Below are 21,437 nucleotides of genomic sequence, written 5' to 3'. Positions count from 1 at the left end.
ATCATATCAGCAGCAAAGAGTGATAATTTGGTTTCCTCATTGCCTACTCTAATTCCTTTAATCCCTTTCTCAACTCTTATTGCCAAAGCTAGCATTTCTAATACAATATTGAATAGTAATGGTGATAGTGGACGACCTTGTTTCACTCCTGATCTTATTGGGAATGGTTGCAGTTTTTCCCCATTACATATGATGCTTACTGATGGTTTTAAATAGATGCTGCTGGTGATTTTAAGGAAAAAGGTTTATTTATTCCTATACTCTCAAGTGTTTCTAATAGGAATAGATGTTGGGTTTTCTCAAATGCTTTTTCTGCATCTATTGAGATGATCATATTTTTTTGTTAATTTGGTTATTAATATGGCCAATTATACTGATAGTTTTCTTAATATTGAACCAGCCCTGCATTCCTGGTATAAATCCTACTTGATCATAGTGTATTATCCTGGGGATGGTTTTCTTTTTGCTAATATCTTATTTAAGATTTTAGCATCAATATTCATTAGGGAGATTGGTCTATAATTGTATTTCTCTGTTTTCAACCTACCTGGTTTAGGTATCAGTACCATGTCTATGTCATAAAAGGAATTTGGTAGGATGCCTTCATTCCCTATTTTAACAAATAATTTATATAGCATTGGGGCCAATGTTCTTTAAATGTTTGGTAGAAGTCACATGTAAATCATCTAGTCCTGGGGATTTTTTCTTAGGGGGTTGATTAATAGCTTGTTCCATTTCTTTTTCTGAAATGGAACTATTCAAGCAATTTACTTTCTCCTCTGTTAATCTGGTAATTCTATATTTTTGGAGGCAGTCATCCATTTCACTTAGGTTATCAAATTTATTGGCATAAAGTTGGGCAAAGTAACTCCGTATTATTTCTCTAATTTCCTCTTCATTGGTGGAAAGTTCTTCCTTTTCATTTTTAAGACTACTAATTTGATTTTCTTCTTTCTTTTTTCTAATGAGATTTACCAAAGGTTTATCTATTTTATTGGTTTTTTCCTAGAACCAACTCTTAGTTTTATTTATTAGTTCAATAGTCTTTTTTTTTACTTTCAATATTATTAATTTCTCCTTTAATTTTAGAATTTCAAATTTGGTATTTGATTGGGGGTTTTTAATTTGGTCTTTTTCTAGCTTTTTTAGTTGCAAGCCCAATTCATTGATCTTCTCTTTCTCTATTTTATTCAAGTAAGCCTCTAAGGATATAAAAGTTCCTCTTATAACTCTTTGGCTGCATCCCACAAATTTTGGTATGATGTCTCATCAATGTCATTATCTTGTGTGAAATTATTAATTGTATGTATAATTTGTTGTTTCACCCAATCATTCTTTAAGATGAGATTGTTTAGTTTCCAATTACTTTTTGGTATATTTACCCCTAACTTTTTGTTAAATGTAGTTTTTATTGCCTCATGATCTGAAAAGAAAGCATTTAGTATTTCTGCCTTCTTGCATTTAATTTTGAGGTCTTTATGTCTTAATATATTGTCAATGTTTGAATAGGTTTCATGAACTGCTGAGAAGAAATTATATTTCTTTCTGTCTCCATTCAGTTTTCTCCAAAGATCTAGCATACCTAATTTTTCTAATATTCTATTTACTCTTTAATTTCTTTCTTATTTGTTTTGTGGTTTGATTTGTCTAATTCTGAGAGTGCAAGGTTGAGTCTCCCACTATTACAGTTTTGCTGTCTATTTCTTCTTGTAACTCTCTTAACTTCTCCTTTAGGAAGTTAGATGCTATACCACTTGGTGCATATATGTTTAGTATTATATTGCTTCATTGTCTATGCTACCCTTTAGCAAGATATATTTTCTTTCCTTATCTCTTTTGATTAGATCAATTTTTGTTTTTGCTTGATCTGAAATAAGGATGGCTACCCCTGCTTTTTTGACTTCACTTGAAGAATAAGAGATTCTGCTCCAGTCTTTTACCTTTACTCTGTAAGTGTCTCCTGCTTTAAATATGTTTTTTTTGGTAAACAACATATTGTAAGGTTCTGACTTTTGATCCAGTCTGCTATTCACCTCCTCTTTATGGGAGAGTTCATCTCATTCACATTTACAGTTAAAATGACTAATTCTGTATTTCCTGCCATCCTAATATCCCCAGATTATGATTTTCTTTTTCTTCCCCCCCTCAACCCTCTTTCCCAGTTTTAAACTTATGTGCCCCACTTGTATCACGACACTCATCCTCTTTAGGATCCCTCTTTTGAATCTCTTCCCCTTTCTTGTACCCTTCTCTTATTACTCTTTTTCTTTTCCCTTTTTTACTCCCCCTTTTTAATGAGGCAAGAGAGGATTTTCTGTAAAACAAGTGTGTCAATTATTTTCCCTTTGAGCCAACTCTGATGAAAGTAAGATTCACACAATGTTCCTCCCCGTCTCTGAGTTCCCTCAGATATGGTAAGTTTCCTTTGACTCTTTGTGGGATGTAGTTTCCCTCTTTTTATCCCTCCTTTCCCCCTTTTCTGACATTATCCCTTTTCCATTTCTACTTCTCTTTTTTATCTTATATCAGTAAAATCATATTATATATGAGTCTTTTTGTATATCCACAACAGAAATAGAATTCTCAAGAGTTCCTTTTACCTTTTCTGCATCTCTTGAGTCCTATAGTTGAAGATCAAGTTTTTTTTTTTTTTAGTTCTGGTTTTTTCCTTAGAAACAAATTTGTTTCATTAAATGTCCATCTTCTTCCCTGGAAGAAAATGCTCAGCTTGGCTGGGTAGTTTATTCTTGGCTACATTCCAAGTTCTTTTGTCTTTCGGAATATCAGATTCCAGGCCCTTAGATCCTTTAATGTGGAGGCAGCCAGATCTTGGGTGATCCTTATTGTGGCACCTTGGTATTTACATTGTTTTTTTCTGGCTGCTTGTAAAATTTTTTCCTTAATCTGATAGTTCTGAAATTTGGCCACAATATTTCTTGGAATTTTTATTTTAGGGTATTTTTCAGAAGGTGTTTGATGAATTCTTTCTATGCCTATTTTAGTTTCTCTCTATTTCTAGTTTCTGATTCTATTACCCCTGGATAGTTCTCATTGATGATTTCTTGTAAATAGTATCTAGACTCTTTTTTTCATCATATTTTTTGGAAAGTCCAATAATCCTCAGATTATCTCTCCTAGATCTATTTTCCAGGTCTGGTATTTTTCCAAGTAGATATTTCATGTTTTTTTTCCAATTTATAATTTTTTTGGTTTTGTTTGACTGATTCTTGCTGTCTCAATGGATCATTAGTTTCTAATTGTTCAGTTCTGATTTTTAATGAATTATTTTCTTCATTAGCTTTTTTTACTTCTTTCCGTACATGTCCAATTGAGTTTTTAAATGAATTGTTTTGCTATATGGAATTTTTTTTTCCATTTCACTAATTTTTTTTAGTGAATTATTTTCTTTTTCCAATTCACAGATTCTACTTTCTTGCGAGTTCTTTGTCTTTTCCAATCCACAAATCTTACTTTCTTGTTCACAAATTTTACTTTCCAGAGATTTTTTTTTACTTTTTCCAATTCACAAATTTTGTTTCCCTGAACTTCCTGGGAATTTTTTACCTTTTCCAACTCATATTTCAAAGCTTCTCTTTCCTTTCCCCATTTTTCTTCTAACTCTCTTTTGAGACTTCTTTCTATGAGAGCATTATGTAAAAGGGGACAGGTAACATTCCCCTTTGGGATATTATCTGGTGACTGTTTGCTGTTAGTCTCTTCAGGGTTGCAACTTTTTCTGTATAGAAGCTATCGATCATCTTTTTGATGTTTTTACTCATTTTTTAAAGCCTGTAGGGTCTGCCTTTCAGGACAACCTGCCATGCAGGTTTGCAACTGCCCCAAGGAAAAGCCCCATACTGCATTCTGGGACTGCGAGCTTGTGCTGCGATCTGTGCTCTCACTTCCAGTTTGGGGCTCCACTACTTCTAGTTCTCTCCCTGCTTGTGCTGTTCTGCCGAGCCCCAAGGACAAACCTTTTCTGGCAAGATTCCAGATAATCTTCGGTTGGTGAGTTGTTGTACTTCTAATCTTTATGAGTTGTAGCAGTCAAGCCTATTTTTGAGGCTGAATATAATATTGATAGTGAGGTTAATAGAGGAGATTAGAAAGTCATGTGTGCCTTCTCCATCATCTTGGCTCTACCCTGTCAAGTGCTATTTTTGAGGCTGAATTTAATAATTGGTCATGAGAGTATGAGAGAGCTTAGAAAGTTGTGTATGCCTTCTCTGCCATCTTGGCTTCACCCCTTCAATTTTTTTTTCTAAAATGGGATTATTTAAATAATTTATTTCCACATCTGTTAATCTATAGTTTTGTATGTATTCAACCATTCCACTTAAAACATCAGATTTATTGGCATCCAATTGGGCAAAATAAGTTCTAATTATTGCTTTAATTTCCACTTCATCGATGGTAAATTCATTCTTTTCATTTTTGATACTGGTAACTTGATTTTCTTCTCTTCTTTTCCTAATCAAATTAACTGCAGCTTTATCTTTTTTGTTGATTTGTTCATAAATTATTTCAATAGTTTTATTATTTTCAATTTTATTAATCTTTTCTCTTTTCTGAATTTCAAATTATTCTTTAATTGGGGGTTTTTAGTTTGTTTTTTTCCTAGCTTTTTTAGTTGCCTGACCAATTCATTGATGTTCTTTTTTTCTCTATTTTATGCAAGTTAACACCTAGAGATATAAAATTTCCCTAAGAACTGCTTTGGCTACATGGTACAAATTTTGGTATATTGTCCTATTATTGTTATTCTATTGGACAAAACTATCCCTTGTTTATATGATTTGTTGTTTTTGCCTACTCAGTTTTTAAGGTTAGATTATTTATTTTCCAATTAATTTTGGTCTCTTTATTACATGTAAATTTTATATCATCATGATTTTTTCTTTACATTTTGCCATTATTTTAGTTTTGTTTGACTGATTCTTGATATCTCATTGAGTCATTCACTTCCATTTGTTTAAATCTAATTTTTAGTCAATTTTTAAAATTAGCATTTTTATTTCCTATTGCATTTGTTCATTTAAATAATTTGTTTTGTTCATTGCTTTTTTTTTCCAGTTTCATCAGTTCAATTTTTTAGGAAGTTCTATTCTTCCATTTCTTCAATTGTGTTTTTTCAAGGATTTCAGCAAATCTATTTTTTAAGAAGTTATTTTTTTCAGTATATATTTTACCCCTTTTCACCTATTGTATTTTTAAGGAGTTATTTTCTTCCAACAATTTCTATGTTTCCTTTTCCAAAGCTCTCATTCCCTTCCCCCATTTTACTTCTAACTCTCTTTTATGGTGCTTTTTGAATAGATCTAAGAGAGCTTTTTTAATTGAAAAGTAACTCATATCACTCTTTTTTGGTTTCATCTAGAGATGTTTTGCCTTTAGCATCCTTAGGTTTTGAAGTCCATTCTTCCCAATCTCTATAATACCTATTTATGTTCAGAGCTCTTTTTGCTTTTTTGCTCATTTTTAAAGGTTGAGGTCTGCTCCTAAAGGTAAAGGGAAGATTGTCCTTTGCTTACTCTACAGGATTACAGGAATTTTACATTGCCATGGGACCAATGCTGCTGGATTCTTTCCCATGTTGGTGTGCATAGCCATGTCCTGCATGTTATGGTGGGGTTCAGGGGCTCAATATTTGCCTTCTGTGGTTGTGCTGAATGTCTCACACTTGATTGCTGATTCACTGTCTTCTGAACCAGGATAGAGTAGTCAATGCTGTTGTATTTTGGCTAAGAGCCTCCCACTGATTCCCCCTGTGGGTCCACCCTGGACTTCCCTTCACTGCATCTGCACTATGCTGCATTTTCCCCTATCTAATTGAGAAAGACTTTTCCTGGAGTCCTTTCAAGATATCTTCTTATGAAAATTTATTATATACCAAATATTTGTGGGTTCTGTCACTACAAAATCCATTCATAAACTTGGCCTAGTGTTCATGCTTCCCTAAGAAGTCAGGGAGAGCGCAAGGAAAGTCATGTCTCCTCTCACTTACCATGGTTCTGCTCCCTATCCCCTAGATTTTTAAGAGCCTTTAAAGAATCTAAATCTAAATCTAAATTATATAAACATCTTACAGATGAGTACAATGAAATACAGAGATGTGAAGTTAGTTCTCTAATAAATGATTATTACTTCTATTACATCACTATCAGATTTTATTTTGTTGAGGCAATTGAGATTAAGTAACTTAATGAACATCACACAGCTAGGAAGTGTTAAGTGTCTAAGGCCAGATTTGAGCTCAGGTCTTCCTGACTTTGGGGCTGGCACTCTCTCTATTGTATAAACTAGCTGTCCCCACTATCAGTTTTTTTTTTTTTTTAATTAACATGGTGATCTTAAATTTACAGCATATTCTCATATTTATCCTTTCTTGTAATTTGGATTGATTTTAGTGTTTGCTCTAAGAACTTTGATGGCTTGACCACATAATAGACATCTGATTTAAAAATATCTTTCACATCAGAAATTAATCAAATGTTAATAATTATTTTGATGTTCTATATTATCTTAAAAAATATTATTTTTATTATATCCTGTTACCATTTCTTTTTATCTGTGATTGCCACTTTAAAAGTAGATTTGGTTAAAATAAATACTGCATTTTTTCATTGCTTTTATTATGCAAGTAATTTGTCAATTTGCCATGAACTTATTGGTGATAAACCTCTTCCTGAATATGTTAATCTTCAGATTATAGGCATAGTTTGTTTTTAGAATTCCTTTCTACTTTGCTAAGCCTCATCAGAACTGGTTTTCCATAAAGCACACTATTTGAGATGCCAGAGAAACCTTTGTGACATATTAGACATTGACATATGGGTTTTGTGAAATTAATTTAATGCATTTTGTGATAGTTTAATATTAAATGAAGAATTTTTTCTTATATATGGGATTATCATGCACCAATATGAAACACATTTCCTAAGCACTTACACATATAAAGTAATATATGGGTTAACTTGCAAATTTGACATGGATTAGAATCTCACCTATGAGTCTGATATTAATCACATGTACCATTGGACTGCAGAATATTAGATATTATTAAAAGCAGAAAATAGCTTTGTAAAAAAAGAAGCTTTCAGAATGGTTTAAGATAATAGACAATGGAAAGATTTACATAAACTGATAATGCATCAAATGAGCAGGACCAAGAGAATGTCTTACACAGAAAGAGATTGTATGATGATCCATTGTGTGATTGATTTAGCTCCTCTTATCCTTTGTGGTGACTCAATGTGGTGACAATGTGGTGACTAAAGACCAATTTCAATAGACTTTGGATGGAAAATGCCATCTGCATCCAAAGAAAGAACTATAAAGACTAAATATGTATCAAAGCACATGTTTTCACCTTATTTGTTTGTTTTTTTCTTTTTCATGGTTTTGCCCTTTTGTTCTGATGTTCCTTTCACAAATGACTAATATTAAAATTTTTGCAGTGGATCTATGTGTATAAGATACATCAGATTACTGAGTATCTTAGGGAGGAGGCGGGGAAGAGAAAGAGGGAGAAAAAAAAATTGGAATTCAAAACCTTACAACAATGAATGTTGAAAACCTTATTTACATGTAATTAAAAATAAAAGTATTCAAGAAAAATTAAAGATAAGTAAATAAAATTAATATGAAAATGAAAAGCAAAAAGTTCTAGGTAGAACTAGATTTATATTGTTTACTTAATTTATATTGTTATTTGCCCTTCATTTTGGAAGAAGCTCATGACATCATGGAAGTGACAGATTAGGACATATATATATGACTCTTGGTTTATTTATACTACAATGAAAGCAATTACATTCATACTACATGTAAATTACTACATAAAGTACATTAAATGTCTATATAAAATAATAATTCATAGTAAAGTAAAAAAAAAATTAACAACGTAGATCATACCTGATCCATATCTTCTTATCTCAGACCAAATTATACATGTTTTATAACTATTAAATAAATATTATAAAATACAGTAGGCTTCTTTTGCTAATTCTTTTGAAATTGCTTGGATATCAAAGGAGCTATTTCTATCCATTATCCCTCATTCTTTGTTCATCAGTGTCTAACCGTTTTCTATTCATATTTTACTCTGATGTCAACATTTCAAATACATATAGCATTTCTAGGGAATTGGTTTTTAATGATTCTTAGTTTTAGAAAGATTCTAGGAATGATTAAAAATGCACTCAATTTCCTAAATGCAGCATACTTCTGTACAATATGGAACAATTTATTGTCCATTTAGTGTTTATCCAAGAAACATGTAGTAATGAATACATGAGTTGCTATTCATCTACATATATATTATAATTTAGATAATATGGAGAATTTGATTGAAATTTGTTGAGTGATTAAGGATCTCATTTTGGCATAGGTGATGATCCAAAGTTTCATGAACACAGCATAATGTTATATGAAAATGAGTTAAATGAAAAGAAAAATACTTCATCATTTATAAGGAACACTTTTTTCATTAGAAGTGAAATGCTAAATAAATATTAGGGGAAGATCTAAATAAATTAACAGATTATACTATACATGTTTAATAATAGTAATAACAATACTAACAGTAATAATATTAACAATAATGAACAACTATCATTTATGTAATGCTTTAACGTTTGAAGAGCATTTTACAATTATCTCATGTTATTCTCACAATAACCCAAGGGGAAGGTACACGCTATTATTATACCCATGTTACAGAATAGTAACCTAAGACTGAATGAAGTTAAGTGACTTGCCTAAGGATAAATAACTACTAGGTATCTGAAATGTTTTTAAGTAACTAAGAAAATATAAGGGAAAATCCTATCAAAAGATAAGTCATAAAAATAAGTGGAAGTACTTTGAGGGGATAAAATTGAATGTGATTCTTATTTTAGATTTAGTGAAAGATTAAAGAAAAATGCTGAATTGTGTTGCTAAGTATGTTAATGTCTGACATTAGTTGTCACTTATTTAACCTCTATGCCTCTGAAATGATTATTATTAAATATAGATAAGCTATGATATGGATTAGTGGAAGGATCTTCTTCACTGGGAGGTTTGCTGTTTTGTTGTAACAGGTACTGTTAATTTTGAGATTTTATCATTTATCACCACAATTATCTAAAAGTTATGAGTTGTCTAAATATTATGCATTTTATATCTGAAGACTTGACAGAAACATCTTTTTAGAGTAGGAGGTTAGTCTATAAAAAATCAAATAATCACAGACCCAGATTTAAGACAAGCTTAGGAATAGACATTCCTAGGTATAGGTTTAACCTCTTTGATTCACCAGTGAGAGAAATGTGTTGAAGAATTCTTGGGGAAAAGGAGTTAATTGCTGAACTAATATATGAATTACCAAAATGAATTTTACCTTTGAGAAAATGGCTTGCCTATTAACTTAATAAGTAGCCCTCAGGAAACATCCTTATAGTAGAAGAGTTGATAAGGATAATGAAGATGATAATGATGTTAATTAACTTTTGTATGATCTTAAGATTCTTAAAAGTGATTTACACAATATGAGTGTCTCACTTGAACATCTTAATAATGTTGTGGGGTGTATAGAACAAGTAAACTCTGGTATAATAACTAAAATCCAGATTGTAACTCCCTGAGTGGAATTTTGCTAAGGGACTAACTGTAAAATGATGAGTATTGGAAGTACAGCATGAACTAGAGAATCTTTTTTTTTTCTTTGATTTTTTTATTATAACTTTGTATTGACAGAGTTTATGCATGGGTAATTATTTACAACATTATCCCTTGCACTCATTTCTCTTCCTCCTTTTGCCTTCTCTCCCTCCATCCCCTCCCATAGATGGCAGGCAGTCTGATACATGTTAAATATGATATAGTATATACTAGATACAATATATTTGTGCAGAACAATAGAGTTCTCTTGTTGCACAAGAAGAATTGGATTCAGAAGGTAAAAATAACCTGGGAAGAAAAACAAAAATGCAAGTAGTCCACATTCATTTCCCAGTGTTCCTTCTCTGGGTGTAGCTGATGCTGCCTATCATTGATCAATTGGAACTGAATTAGATCTCTTTGTCGAAAATATCCACTTCCATCAGAGTACATCCTCATACAATATTGTTGTTGAAGTGTATAATGATCTCCTACTTCTGCTCATTTCATTCAGCATCAGTTCATGTAAGTCTCTCCAAGCCCTTCTGTATTCATCCTGCTGGTCATTTCTTACAGAACAATAATATTCAATAATATTCATCTACCACAATTTACCCAACCATTCTCCAATTGATGGCCATCCATTCATTTTCCAGTTTCTAGACATTACAAACAGGGCTGCCACAAACATTTTGGCACATACAGGTTCCTTTCCCTTCTTTAGTATCTCTTTGGGGGTATAAGCCCAGTATAGCATTGCTGGATCAAAGGGTATACACAGTTTGATAACTTTTGGGGCATAATTCCAGATTTCTCTCTATAATGGTTGGATTCATTCACAACTCCACCAACAATGCATCAGTGTCCAAATTTTCCCACATCCCCTCCAACATTCATCATTATTTTTTCCTGTCATCTTAGCCAATCTGACAGGTGTGTAGTGAAATCTCAGAGTTGTCTTAATTTGCATTTTTCTGATCAACAGTGATTTGGAAGACTCTTTCATATGAGTGGAAATAGTTTCAATTCATCTGAAAATTGTCTGTTTATATCATTTGACCTTTTATCAATTGGAGAATGGCTTGATTTCTTATAAATTAAAGTCAATTTCACCATATGTTTTGGAAATGAGGCCTTTATCAGAATCTTTGACTGGAAAAATGTTTACCCAGTTTATTGCTTCCCTTCTAATCTTGTTTGCATTAGTTTTGTTTGTACAAAGGCTTTTAAATTTGATGTAATCAAAATTTTGTATTTTGTGATCAATAATGATCTCTAGTTCTTCTTTGGTTAAAAATTCCTTCCTTCTCTGCAAATATGAGAGGTAAACTACCCTATGTTCCTCTAATTTATTTATGATCTCATTTTTTATACCAAAATCATGGACCAATTTTGATCTTATCTTGTTGTACGGTGTTAAGTGTGGGTCCATGCCTAGTTTCTACTGTAATAATTTCCAGTTTTCCCAGCAATCTTTCTCAAATAGTGAATCCCAAAAGTTGGGATCTTTGGGTTTGTCAAAAAAATTGCTATAGTTATTGGCTATTTTGTCCTGTGAAACTAACCTATTCCACTGATGAGCTAATCTATTTCTTAGCCAATACCAAATGGTTTTGCTGATTGCTGCTTTATAATACAGTTTTAGATCAGGTACAGCTAGGCCACCTTTATTTGATTTTTTTTTTCATTAATTCCCTTGAAATTCTTGACCTTTTGTTCTTCCATATAAATTTTGTTGTTATTTTTTCGAGGTCATCAAAATAGGTTCTTGGGAATTTGATTGGTATACCACTAAATAAATAGATTAGTTCAGGGAGTATTGTCATCTTTATTATATTCACTTGGCCTATCCAAGAGCACTTAATATTTTTCCAGTTATTTAAATCTGACTTTATTTGTGTGGAAATTTTTTTTCTATTTTTGCTTATATAATTCCTGACTTTCCTTTGTTAGATAGATTCCCAAATATTTTATGCTATCAACAGTTATTTTGAGTGGAATTTCTCTTTTTATCTCTTGCTGTTGGATTATGTTGGTGATGTATAAAAATACTGATGATTTCTGTGGATTTATTTTATATGCTGCAACTTTGGTAAAGGTGTGAATTATTTCTAATAGCTTTTTAGTATAATCTCTGGAGTTCTCTAAGTATACCATCATATCATCTGCAAAGAGTGATAATTTGTTTTCCTCATTACCTATTCTGATTCCTTTAATCTCTTTTGTGACTCATTGCCAAGGCTACTGTTTTTAATACAAGATTGAATAATAATAGTGATAATGGGCAACTTTGTTTTACTCCTGATCTTTTTGGGATTGGTTCCAGTTTATCCCCATTACATATGCTGCTTACTGACAGTTTTAAATATATGCTCCTGACTATTTTAAGGAAAAGTCCATTTATTCCCATACTTTCTAGTGTTTTTACTAGGGATGGATGTTGGATTTTAACAAATGGTTTTTCTGCAACTATTGATATGATCATATGGTTTTTGTTAATTTGGTTATTGATACAGTCAATTATGTTAATAGTTTTCCTAATATTGAACAAGCCCTGAATTCCTGATATAAATCCTACTTCATTATAGTGTATTTTCCTGGGGATAATTTTCTGTAATTTTGTTTGCTAATATTTTTTAATTGTAACTTTTTTATTTTTATTTTTTTTTACAACATTTTCCCTTACACTCACTTCTGTTTTGACTTTTCCCTTCCCTCTGTCCATCCTCTCCCCTAGATGGAAAGGAGTCTTATACATATTAAATATATTATATATATATATCCTAGATAAAATATATGTATAGAACTGAACATTTCTCTTGTTGCACAGGAAAAATTGCCTTCAGAAGGTAAAAGTAACCTGTAAAGAAAAACAAAAATGCAAACAGTTTACACTCATTTCCCAGCATTTTTCTTTGGGTGTAGCTGCTTCTGTCCATCATTGATCAATTGGAACTGAATTAGATGTTCTTTTTGTTTAAGAAATCCACTTCCATCAGAGTATATTCTCATATAGTATTGTTGTTGAAGTGTATAATGATCTCCTAGTTTTGCTCATTTCACTCAGCATCAGTTCATGTAAGTCTCTCCAAGCCTCTCTGTATTCATCCTGCTGGTCATTTCTTACAGAACAATAATATTCAATAATATTCATCTACCCCAATTTACCCAACCATTCTCCAATTGATGGCCATCCATTCATTTTCCAGTTTCTAGACACATACATGTCCTTTTCCCTTCTTTACTATTTCTTTGGAATATAATCCCAGTAGTAGCACTGCTGAATCAGAGGGTATGCACAGTTTGATAATTTTTTGGGAATAGTTCCAGATTGCTCTCCAAAATGGTTGGATTCATTCACAACTCCACCAACAATGCATCATTGTTCCAGTTTTCCCACATTCCCTCCAACATTCATCATTATTTATTCCTATCATCTTAGCCAATCTGACAGGTATGTAATGGTATCTCAGAGTTGGCTTAATTTGAATTTCTCTGATCAATAGTTATTTGGAACTCTCTTTCATATGAGTGGAAATAGTTTCAATTTCATCACCTGAAAATTGTCTGTTCATATCCTTTGACCATTTATCAATTGGAGAATGGCTTGATTTCTTATAAATTAGAGTCAATTCTCTATATATTTTGGAAATGAGGCCTTTATCAGAACCTTTAATTGTAAAAATGTTTTCTCAGTTTGTTGCTTTCCTTCTAATTTTGTTTGCATTAGTTTTGTTTGTACAAAGGCTTTTAAATTTGATGTAATCAAAATTTTGTATTTTGTGATCAATAATGATCTCTAGTTCATCTTTGGTCACAAATTTCTTTCTCCTCCACAAGTCTGAGAGATAAACTATCCTATGTTTCTCTAATTTATTTATGATCTCATTCATTATGCCTAAATCATGGACCCACTTTGATCTTATCTTGGTATATGGTGTTAAGTGTGGGTCCATGCCTAACTTCTGCCATACAAATTTCCAGTTATCCCAGCAGTTTTTGTCAAATAATGAATTCTTATCCCAAAAGTTGCAATCTTTGGTTTTGTCAAACACTAGATTGCTATCGTTATTGACTATTTTGTTTTGTGAACCTAACCTATTCCACTGATCAACTTTTTTAGATCAGGTACAGCTAGGTCACCTTCATTTGATTTTTTTTCCTTCATTAATTCACTTGAAATTCTTGACCTTTTGTGCTTTTATGTGAATTTTGTTGTTATTTTTTCTGTCATTAAAATAGTTTCTTGGGAGTCTGATTGGTATAGCACTAAATAAATAGATTAGTTTAGGGAGTATTGTCATCTTTATCATATTTGCCCTACCTATTCAAGAGCACTTAATATTTTTCCAATTTTTTAAATCTGACTTTATTTGTGTGGAAAGTGTGTTGTAATTTTGCTCATATAATTCCCAATTTTCCTTTGGTAGATAGATTCCCAAATATTTTATGCTATCAACAGTTATTTTGAATGGAATTTCTCTTTGTATCTCTTGCTGTTGGATTTTGTTGGTGATGTATAAAAATGCTGAGGATTTATGTGGATTTATTTTATATCCTGCAACTTTGCTAAAGTTATTAATTATTTATAATATCTTTTTAGTAGAAGCTCTGGGGTTCTCTAAGTATACCATCATATCATGTGCAAAGAGTGATATGATCATATACTTTGAGAACCCCAGAGATTTTGGTTCCCTCATTACCTACTCTGATTCCTTTAATCTTTTTCTTGACTCTTACTGCTGAATGATAATGATCATAGTGGGCAACCTTGTTTCACTCCTGATCTTACTCGGAAAGGTTCCAGTTTTCCCCCATTACATATGATGCTGACTGACAGTTTTTAAAAATGCTCCTAACTATTTTAAAGAAAAATCCACTTATTCCTATACTCTTAAGTGTTTTTCTTAGGAATGGACATTGGATTTTATCAAATGTTTTTGCTGCATCTATTGAGATGATTATATGGTTTTTGTTTGGTTATTGATATAGTCAATTATGCTAATAGTTTTCCTAATGTTGAACCAGCCCTGCATTCCTGGTATAAATCCGACTTGGTCATAGTGTATTATCCTAGGAGTGATTTTCTGTAATCATTGTGCTAATATTTTATTTAAGATTTTAGCATCAATATTCATTAGGGAGATTGGTCTATAATTTTCTTTCTCTGTTTTCACCCTACCTTATTAAGGTATCGCTACCATGTCTGTGTCATAAAAGGAATTTGATAGGACTCCTTCAAGCCCTATTTTTTCAAATACTTTATATAGCATTGGAGTTAATTGTTCTTTAAATATTTGGTAAAATTCGCATGTATATCCATCTCGTCCTGAGGATTTTGATTTTGTTTTATGGAATTGTTAATAGCTTGTTCTATTTCTTTTTCTAAAATGGGACTGTTTAGTTTATTAACTTATTCCTCTGTTAATATGGGCAAGCTATCTTTTTGGCAGTATTTTTCCATTTCATTTAAGTTATCAAATTTATTGGCATAAATTTGGGGAAAGTAACTCCTAATTATTGCTCTAATTTCTTCTTCATTAGTGGTGAGTTCTCCCTTTTCATTTTTAAGACTAGCAATTTGATTTTCCTCTTTCCTTTTTTAAATAAGATTTACTAAGGTTTTGTCTCTTTTGTTGGTTTTTTCATAGAACCAACTCTTAGTTTTATTAATTAATTCAACAATTTTTGTTTTGTTTTTTTACTTTCAATTTTATTGATCTCTCCTTTTATTTTTAGTATTTCAAGTTTAGTGTTTGATTGGGGGTTTTTAATTTGTTCATTTTCTAGCATTTTTAGTTGCAAGCTCAACTCATTGACCTTGTCTTTCTCAATTTTATGCAAGTAGTCCTCTAGAGATATGAAATTTTCCCTTATTAATGCTTTGGCTCCATCTCACACATTTTGGTATGACATCTCATTATTGTCATTTTCTTGAGTGAAGTTATTAATTATGTCTGTGATTTGCTGTTTCACCCAAGTATGCTTTAGTATGAGATTATTTAGTTTCCAATTATTTTGGGTCTATTTTCCCTTGGGTTTTTAATGAATGTAATTTTCATTGCATCATGATCTGAAAAGGATGCTTTTACTATTTCTCCCTTACTGCATTTGAGTTTAACAATTTTATGTACTAATATATGGTGATTTTGTAGTTTCATTTATCTAATTCTGAGAGTTCAAAGTTGTGATCTCCCACTATTATTGTTTTGCTGTCTAATTCTTCTTGCAGCTCTCTTAATTTCTCTTTTAAGAATTTAAATGCTAAACCACTTGGTGCATATATGTTTAATATTGATATTGCTTCATTATCTATGATACCCTTTATCAAAATATGATGCCTTTCTTTATCTCTTTTAATTAGATCAGTTTTTGCTTTTGCTTGATCTGAGATGAGGATGGCTACCCCTGATTTTGTTTGTTTGTTTGTTTGTTTGTTTTACTTCATCTGAAGCATATTAGATTCTGCTGCAACCTTTTATCTTTACTCTGTATGTATCATTCTGCTTCAGGTAGTTCTTCTGTAAACAACATATTATAGGATTCTGGCTTTTAAACCATTCTGCTAACCACTTCCTCTTTATGGGCAAGTTTAGTCCATTCACATTTATGGTTAAAATTACCAATTCTGTATTACTTGCCATCTTGTTGCATCTTGTTTATGCTTTTCTTTTTTCATTCCTCCTTACCCCTCCCCGCCAATCCCAGTATTAAACTTATGAGTACCACTTACTTCTCACAGTTCTCCCTTTGTAGTATCTCTCCCCTTACTTTAGAGTTCCTCCCCCTTTCTTACTCCTTTTCTTCACAATTTCTGTATTCTCTTTGGCTAGCTTGCCCCTTTCCTTTTCACTTTTCCCCTCCCACTTTTCAATGAGGTGGGAGAAGTTTCTTCATAAATTGAACATGTTTAATATTTTTCTCTTTAGCCAATTCTGATGAGAGTAAGATATACACTATGTTTATCCCTCTCCCTTCCTTCTCTCAGATATAATAGGTTCCTTTTGCCTATTTGTGAGATGTGGTACCCCCTTTACCCTTTTTCTGGTTCAATTTCCTTTCCACCTCTAGTTTCTAGAACAAATTATACATGTGTCCTTTATGTATCTTTATAATAGAAATATAGTTCCAGATTTATTTTTTACTTTTTTAGGTTTCTCTTGAATCCTTTATTTGTAGATCAAATTTTTTGTTTAGTTCTGTTTTTGTTTTTTATCAGAAACAGATGAAATTCACCCATGTCATTGAATGCCCATCTTTTTCCCCGGAAAAAAAAAATGCTCATTTTGGCTGGGTAAGTAATCAAACTACAGGCCCTTTGATCCTTTAATGTGGACGCTGCTAGATCTTGAGTAATAAATATTGTGCTGGCTCCTCTATATTTGAATTGATTTTTTTTTCTCGGAGCTTGTAGTATTTTTTCCTTGGTCTGATAGGTCTGGAATTTAGTCACAATATTTCTTGGAGTTTTGATTTTAGGTTCCCCTTTCAGTAGGTGATTGATGAATTCTTTCAATATCTATTTTATCCTCTGGGTCTATAACTTCTGGGCAATACTATTTGATGATTTCCTGGAAAATAGTGTCCAGGCTCTTTTTCATCATATTTTTCAGGATGTCCAATAATTCTCAGATAAGCTCTGCTTGATCTATTTTTCAGTTCTATTGTTTTCCCAAGAAGGTATTTGATATTTTTTTCCATTGTTTCTTTTCTTTTCTTTTTTTTTTTTTTTTTTTTTTCTTTTTTGTTTTTGCTTGACTCATTCTTGGTGTCTCCTTGAGTCATTCAATTCCATTTGTTCAATTCTGATTTTTAACGAATTATTTTCTTCACTCACTTTTTAAATTTCTTTTTCTAATTACCCAATTGAGTTTTTAAGTGAGTTATTTTGTTCTATGGAATTTTTTTTCCATTTCACCAATTTTATTTTTTAGAGAGATATTTTCTTTTTCCAATTCACTAATTCTGGTTTCCTTGGTATTGTTTACCTTTTTCAATTCACTAATTCTGTTTTTCAAGGATGTGATTTCTTTATCCATTCTATCTTTAAATGACTGGGATGACTTATCCAGACTTTCTTGCCAAGCTTCTCTTTCCTTTTCCCATTTTTCTGCTAGCTCTCTTGTAAGAGATATTTTAATTTCTTCTATGAAAGTCTTGTGTCTTGAGGAGCAAATCATATTCCCATTTGGAGATTCATCTGTAGACAGTCTGTTTTAGTCTCCTCAGGATTTGAAGTCTGCTCTCTATCCATAATAGAAGCTATCAATAGTTAGAGCTCACTTTAATTTTTTGTTCATTTTGTCAAAGAAGAATCAAAGAAAACAAACTAACAAAAAAAAGCAAATGCAGTCTGCTTTTTTTTGGGGGGGGAGGCAGGGTTAGTGGTGGCTGGATGGTATTACCAAGTTTCTTCTAAAGACTGCAGGGGGCAGCAGTGAGGCACTATCAGTACAGCAATGCCTGCACTGTGTCTGTACTCTGAGACTCTAAGAGTGTTCTGACTCACTTCCGGGCGAGTGTGGCCAGGTCCTGAGAGACCCTAGCTTTTCAGGGTTATACACTTTACCCCTTGTGTTTATAGCTTCTCTGTTGATCTACTGGCTTGCTGCCAAGGCAAAATAGCCACACTGTGGTAAAGTTCTCCCCGCAGAAACGGCTGAGACCCCACCCTTCCTCACTCTGGTCTTTTCAGTGTGAGTGGCCTTCCATACTCTTATTGCCTGCCTTCAGTCTGTGCCTGATCTAAGTGATCCCACTGAGCAAAAACAGACCTTTTCTGGCAAATTTCAAGGATTTCTTCTATTGGTAATTATTTATGGGTTTTTTTCAGTCAAGCATTAATTCTGAGGCCTTGTCATGAAAAAAATATTCTGAGAGCAAGATGGAGCTTAGATAGATGCATGTGTCCTCTCCGACATCTTGGCCAGAAGTCATGAACTAGAGAATCTTATAATCTCATATTATTCAAAGAAATTTTAAAGGTCATCTAGTTCAACTTCCTCATTTTGCAAATTATTAAACTGAGACCCAAGGAGGTTAAATAATCTATTAACCCACAGTTTAAGCATGACAAAGTTGGAACCCTGAATCCAGATCTTTTGACTCCAACTAGAATATTCATCTACTGCCTTATAACTATAAAAGTCTGAGACTATGAATATCAACCCTCCAAGTTTATTCCAGGAACAGTTAGATATTAGTCCCCTGCCAAGCTGCCTACATTGATGAAAATATTTTAAGAAATGAAACATGACTATTACAAGGACAAAGAATTAATTTGGATTTCTTAAGAAAGTTTAAAATAAAATAGAAGAAAATCATTATATTAAAAAATGGAACTCAAGTGTGACAAACTAAAAATTTTAATATTCAGTAACCTAATGTTTTGTTGATTTCTATATTTTGAAATTACCAATGTTCTAGATATTTATTTTATTACAACTAAGAATTATATCATTTCACTAACATAGCAATTCTTATCATAGATGAAGACTGCATATATATAAAAATGTCTCAGGATTTTCATGAATTCATTACTATTGTTGTTCAGTCATTTCGGTCATTTATGATTCTTTGTGGTCTCATTTGGGATTGGTTTTGGGAAAGATACTGAAATGCTTAGACATTTTCTTCTCCATGTCATTTTAGAGATGAGAAAAACAAGACAAACAGGGCTAAGTGATTTGCCCAAAGGCATAAGTAGCAATTGTCTGAGCCTGACTTGAACTCATGAAGATAAGTTTTTTTGATCTGCATCAAGCACTCTATCCACTCTGCCACCTAGTTGCCCTTATGAATTCATAGTATCATAGATTTAAAATGGGATCTTAGAAGTTGTCTCCTCCAACTTTCTGATTTTTGAAATCATACTTCAATATTCAGAGTCAATCTTTTTGGAGATAGTGATAACACATTTAAGCTACTTCTTAGATTCATTACTAGCTGCAGTTTTCTCAGTTTGTACCATTCAGAATTTAGTCTCCATCAACAAGACTCTAGGGTATATTTCATTTAAATAAGAAAGTATTATCATAGTCCAAATGGTTTTCATTAACTGTTGTTAAAACTGAAAATTAGGCATGGAATATTAATGTTGCTTCAAATCATATTGATTATAGATAAACTATGTATATATTTAATATAAAAGCATTTCAGAATTAGGACAGACTGTTGGCTAGGGAAATGCAAAGGATCATGTGGATTTTTAATGTTAGAAACTTTAAAAATAAGACACCAATGTTAGTCATCAAGTTAGTTCTTAGAATGTGAATTTATTAAAAATGCATGAAAAACTTCTGCTTTGTTCTAAAATTGCTTTGTAGTCTAATGAAAAAAAAATAGGATGATGAATATAGGGGGGAACGTTATTTTTAAAAGTTCAAGTATCTCAATGAGTTGTAGTTTTTGATTATTTTTAGAAGAATAATTCCAGTTTTGCAAAGATGCTAGGTAGCACTTAGTTGGCATATATTTATACATTCCTGGGAACAACTGTCTTCACATTACAAATTACTGACATCTAATGCAGTTATCCTCTATGTTTCCTGACCAAAAGGAATACTTCTTGTAAAAGAGAATTTGGGATTATAATATTATATTAGCTAAAAATGCTAAAATAAGAAAAATGATTTTCTAAACATAATCAATCATGCTACATACACTCCTTCTCACAATGTCATCTTATACTAGAATTAGACCAACATAATCACATTTGTGAATTTATTTATTCATTTTTATTTACTATAACTTTTTATGTTGTTCAGTCATCTCCAACTCTTCATGAACCATTTTTGTGATTATCTTGTCAAAGGACCCAGAGTAGTTTTCCATTTCCTTCTTCAAACTATTTACAAATGAGGAAACTGAGGCAAACAAGATAAAATAATTTGCCAAAAGTCATACAGCTATTAAATATCTGAGGATGGATTTAAAATCAGGTCTTTCTGACTCCAGGTGTGGTATTGTATCCATTGTATCACTTAGCTGCCCCCATTATAATTTTATTCTATGTCTGTATATTGAAAGCATATGACATTTCAGTGAAAACTTTTGTCACCTCTATTTCACGTATTTACATAGAACACAATTTGACAAAAAATTTTTAAAAAGTGGGAAATATTTATGCTTAATTTACCTTAAAATACACACAGAGACATGTGCGTGCATATACATAAGAGTCTATAAGTTCATTATGTTTCTTCTGTCCATTATAGAGCCACTTCCTAGTATTTGTCCTTCTAAAATTTATAGGATCTTAGAATTTGAACTATAATGAACTTTTAGGGTAATCTAGTGAAAATCTTGCATTTCCAAGTGCATAAACTGAGAAGTAGAGAAGAAAATTTCTTGCCAACAAGAGAACTGTTCGGTTCTGCAAACATATATTGTATCTAGGATATACTGCAACATATCCAACATATAAAGGACTGCTTGCCATCTAGGGGAGGGGGTGGAGGGAGGGAGGGGAAAAAATCGGAAAAGAAATGAGTGCAAGGGATAATGTTGTCAATATAATCATTAAATAAAAAATTTAAAAAAAAAGAAAATTTCTTGCCAGTATTACACAGATAATAAGTAGAAGCAGTGCCATTTGAACCCCAATCCTCCAAATTTTAATATATTGTCTTTTTTCTAATATGACAGTATCTCATTGCAAGGATTTTCCCAATTTGGCCATAGATGACAAATTATTCCTTGCTTGAGAGCTATATATAATACTTCCATTAATGTATCATTTTATAGTTTTCAAAGTGTTTTCTAATCAGTAGAACTGTCTCAATGTCCCTATGTGA

Source organism: Antechinus flavipes, chromosome 3 (assembly GCF_016432865.1).
Source record: "Antechinus flavipes isolate AdamAnt ecotype Samford, QLD, Australia chromosome 3, AdamAnt_v2, whole genome shotgun sequence".
NCBI lineage: Eukaryota > Metazoa > Chordata > Mammalia > Dasyuromorphia > Dasyuridae > Antechinus > Antechinus flavipes.
Note: the sequence above shows the minus strand (reverse complement) of the source record.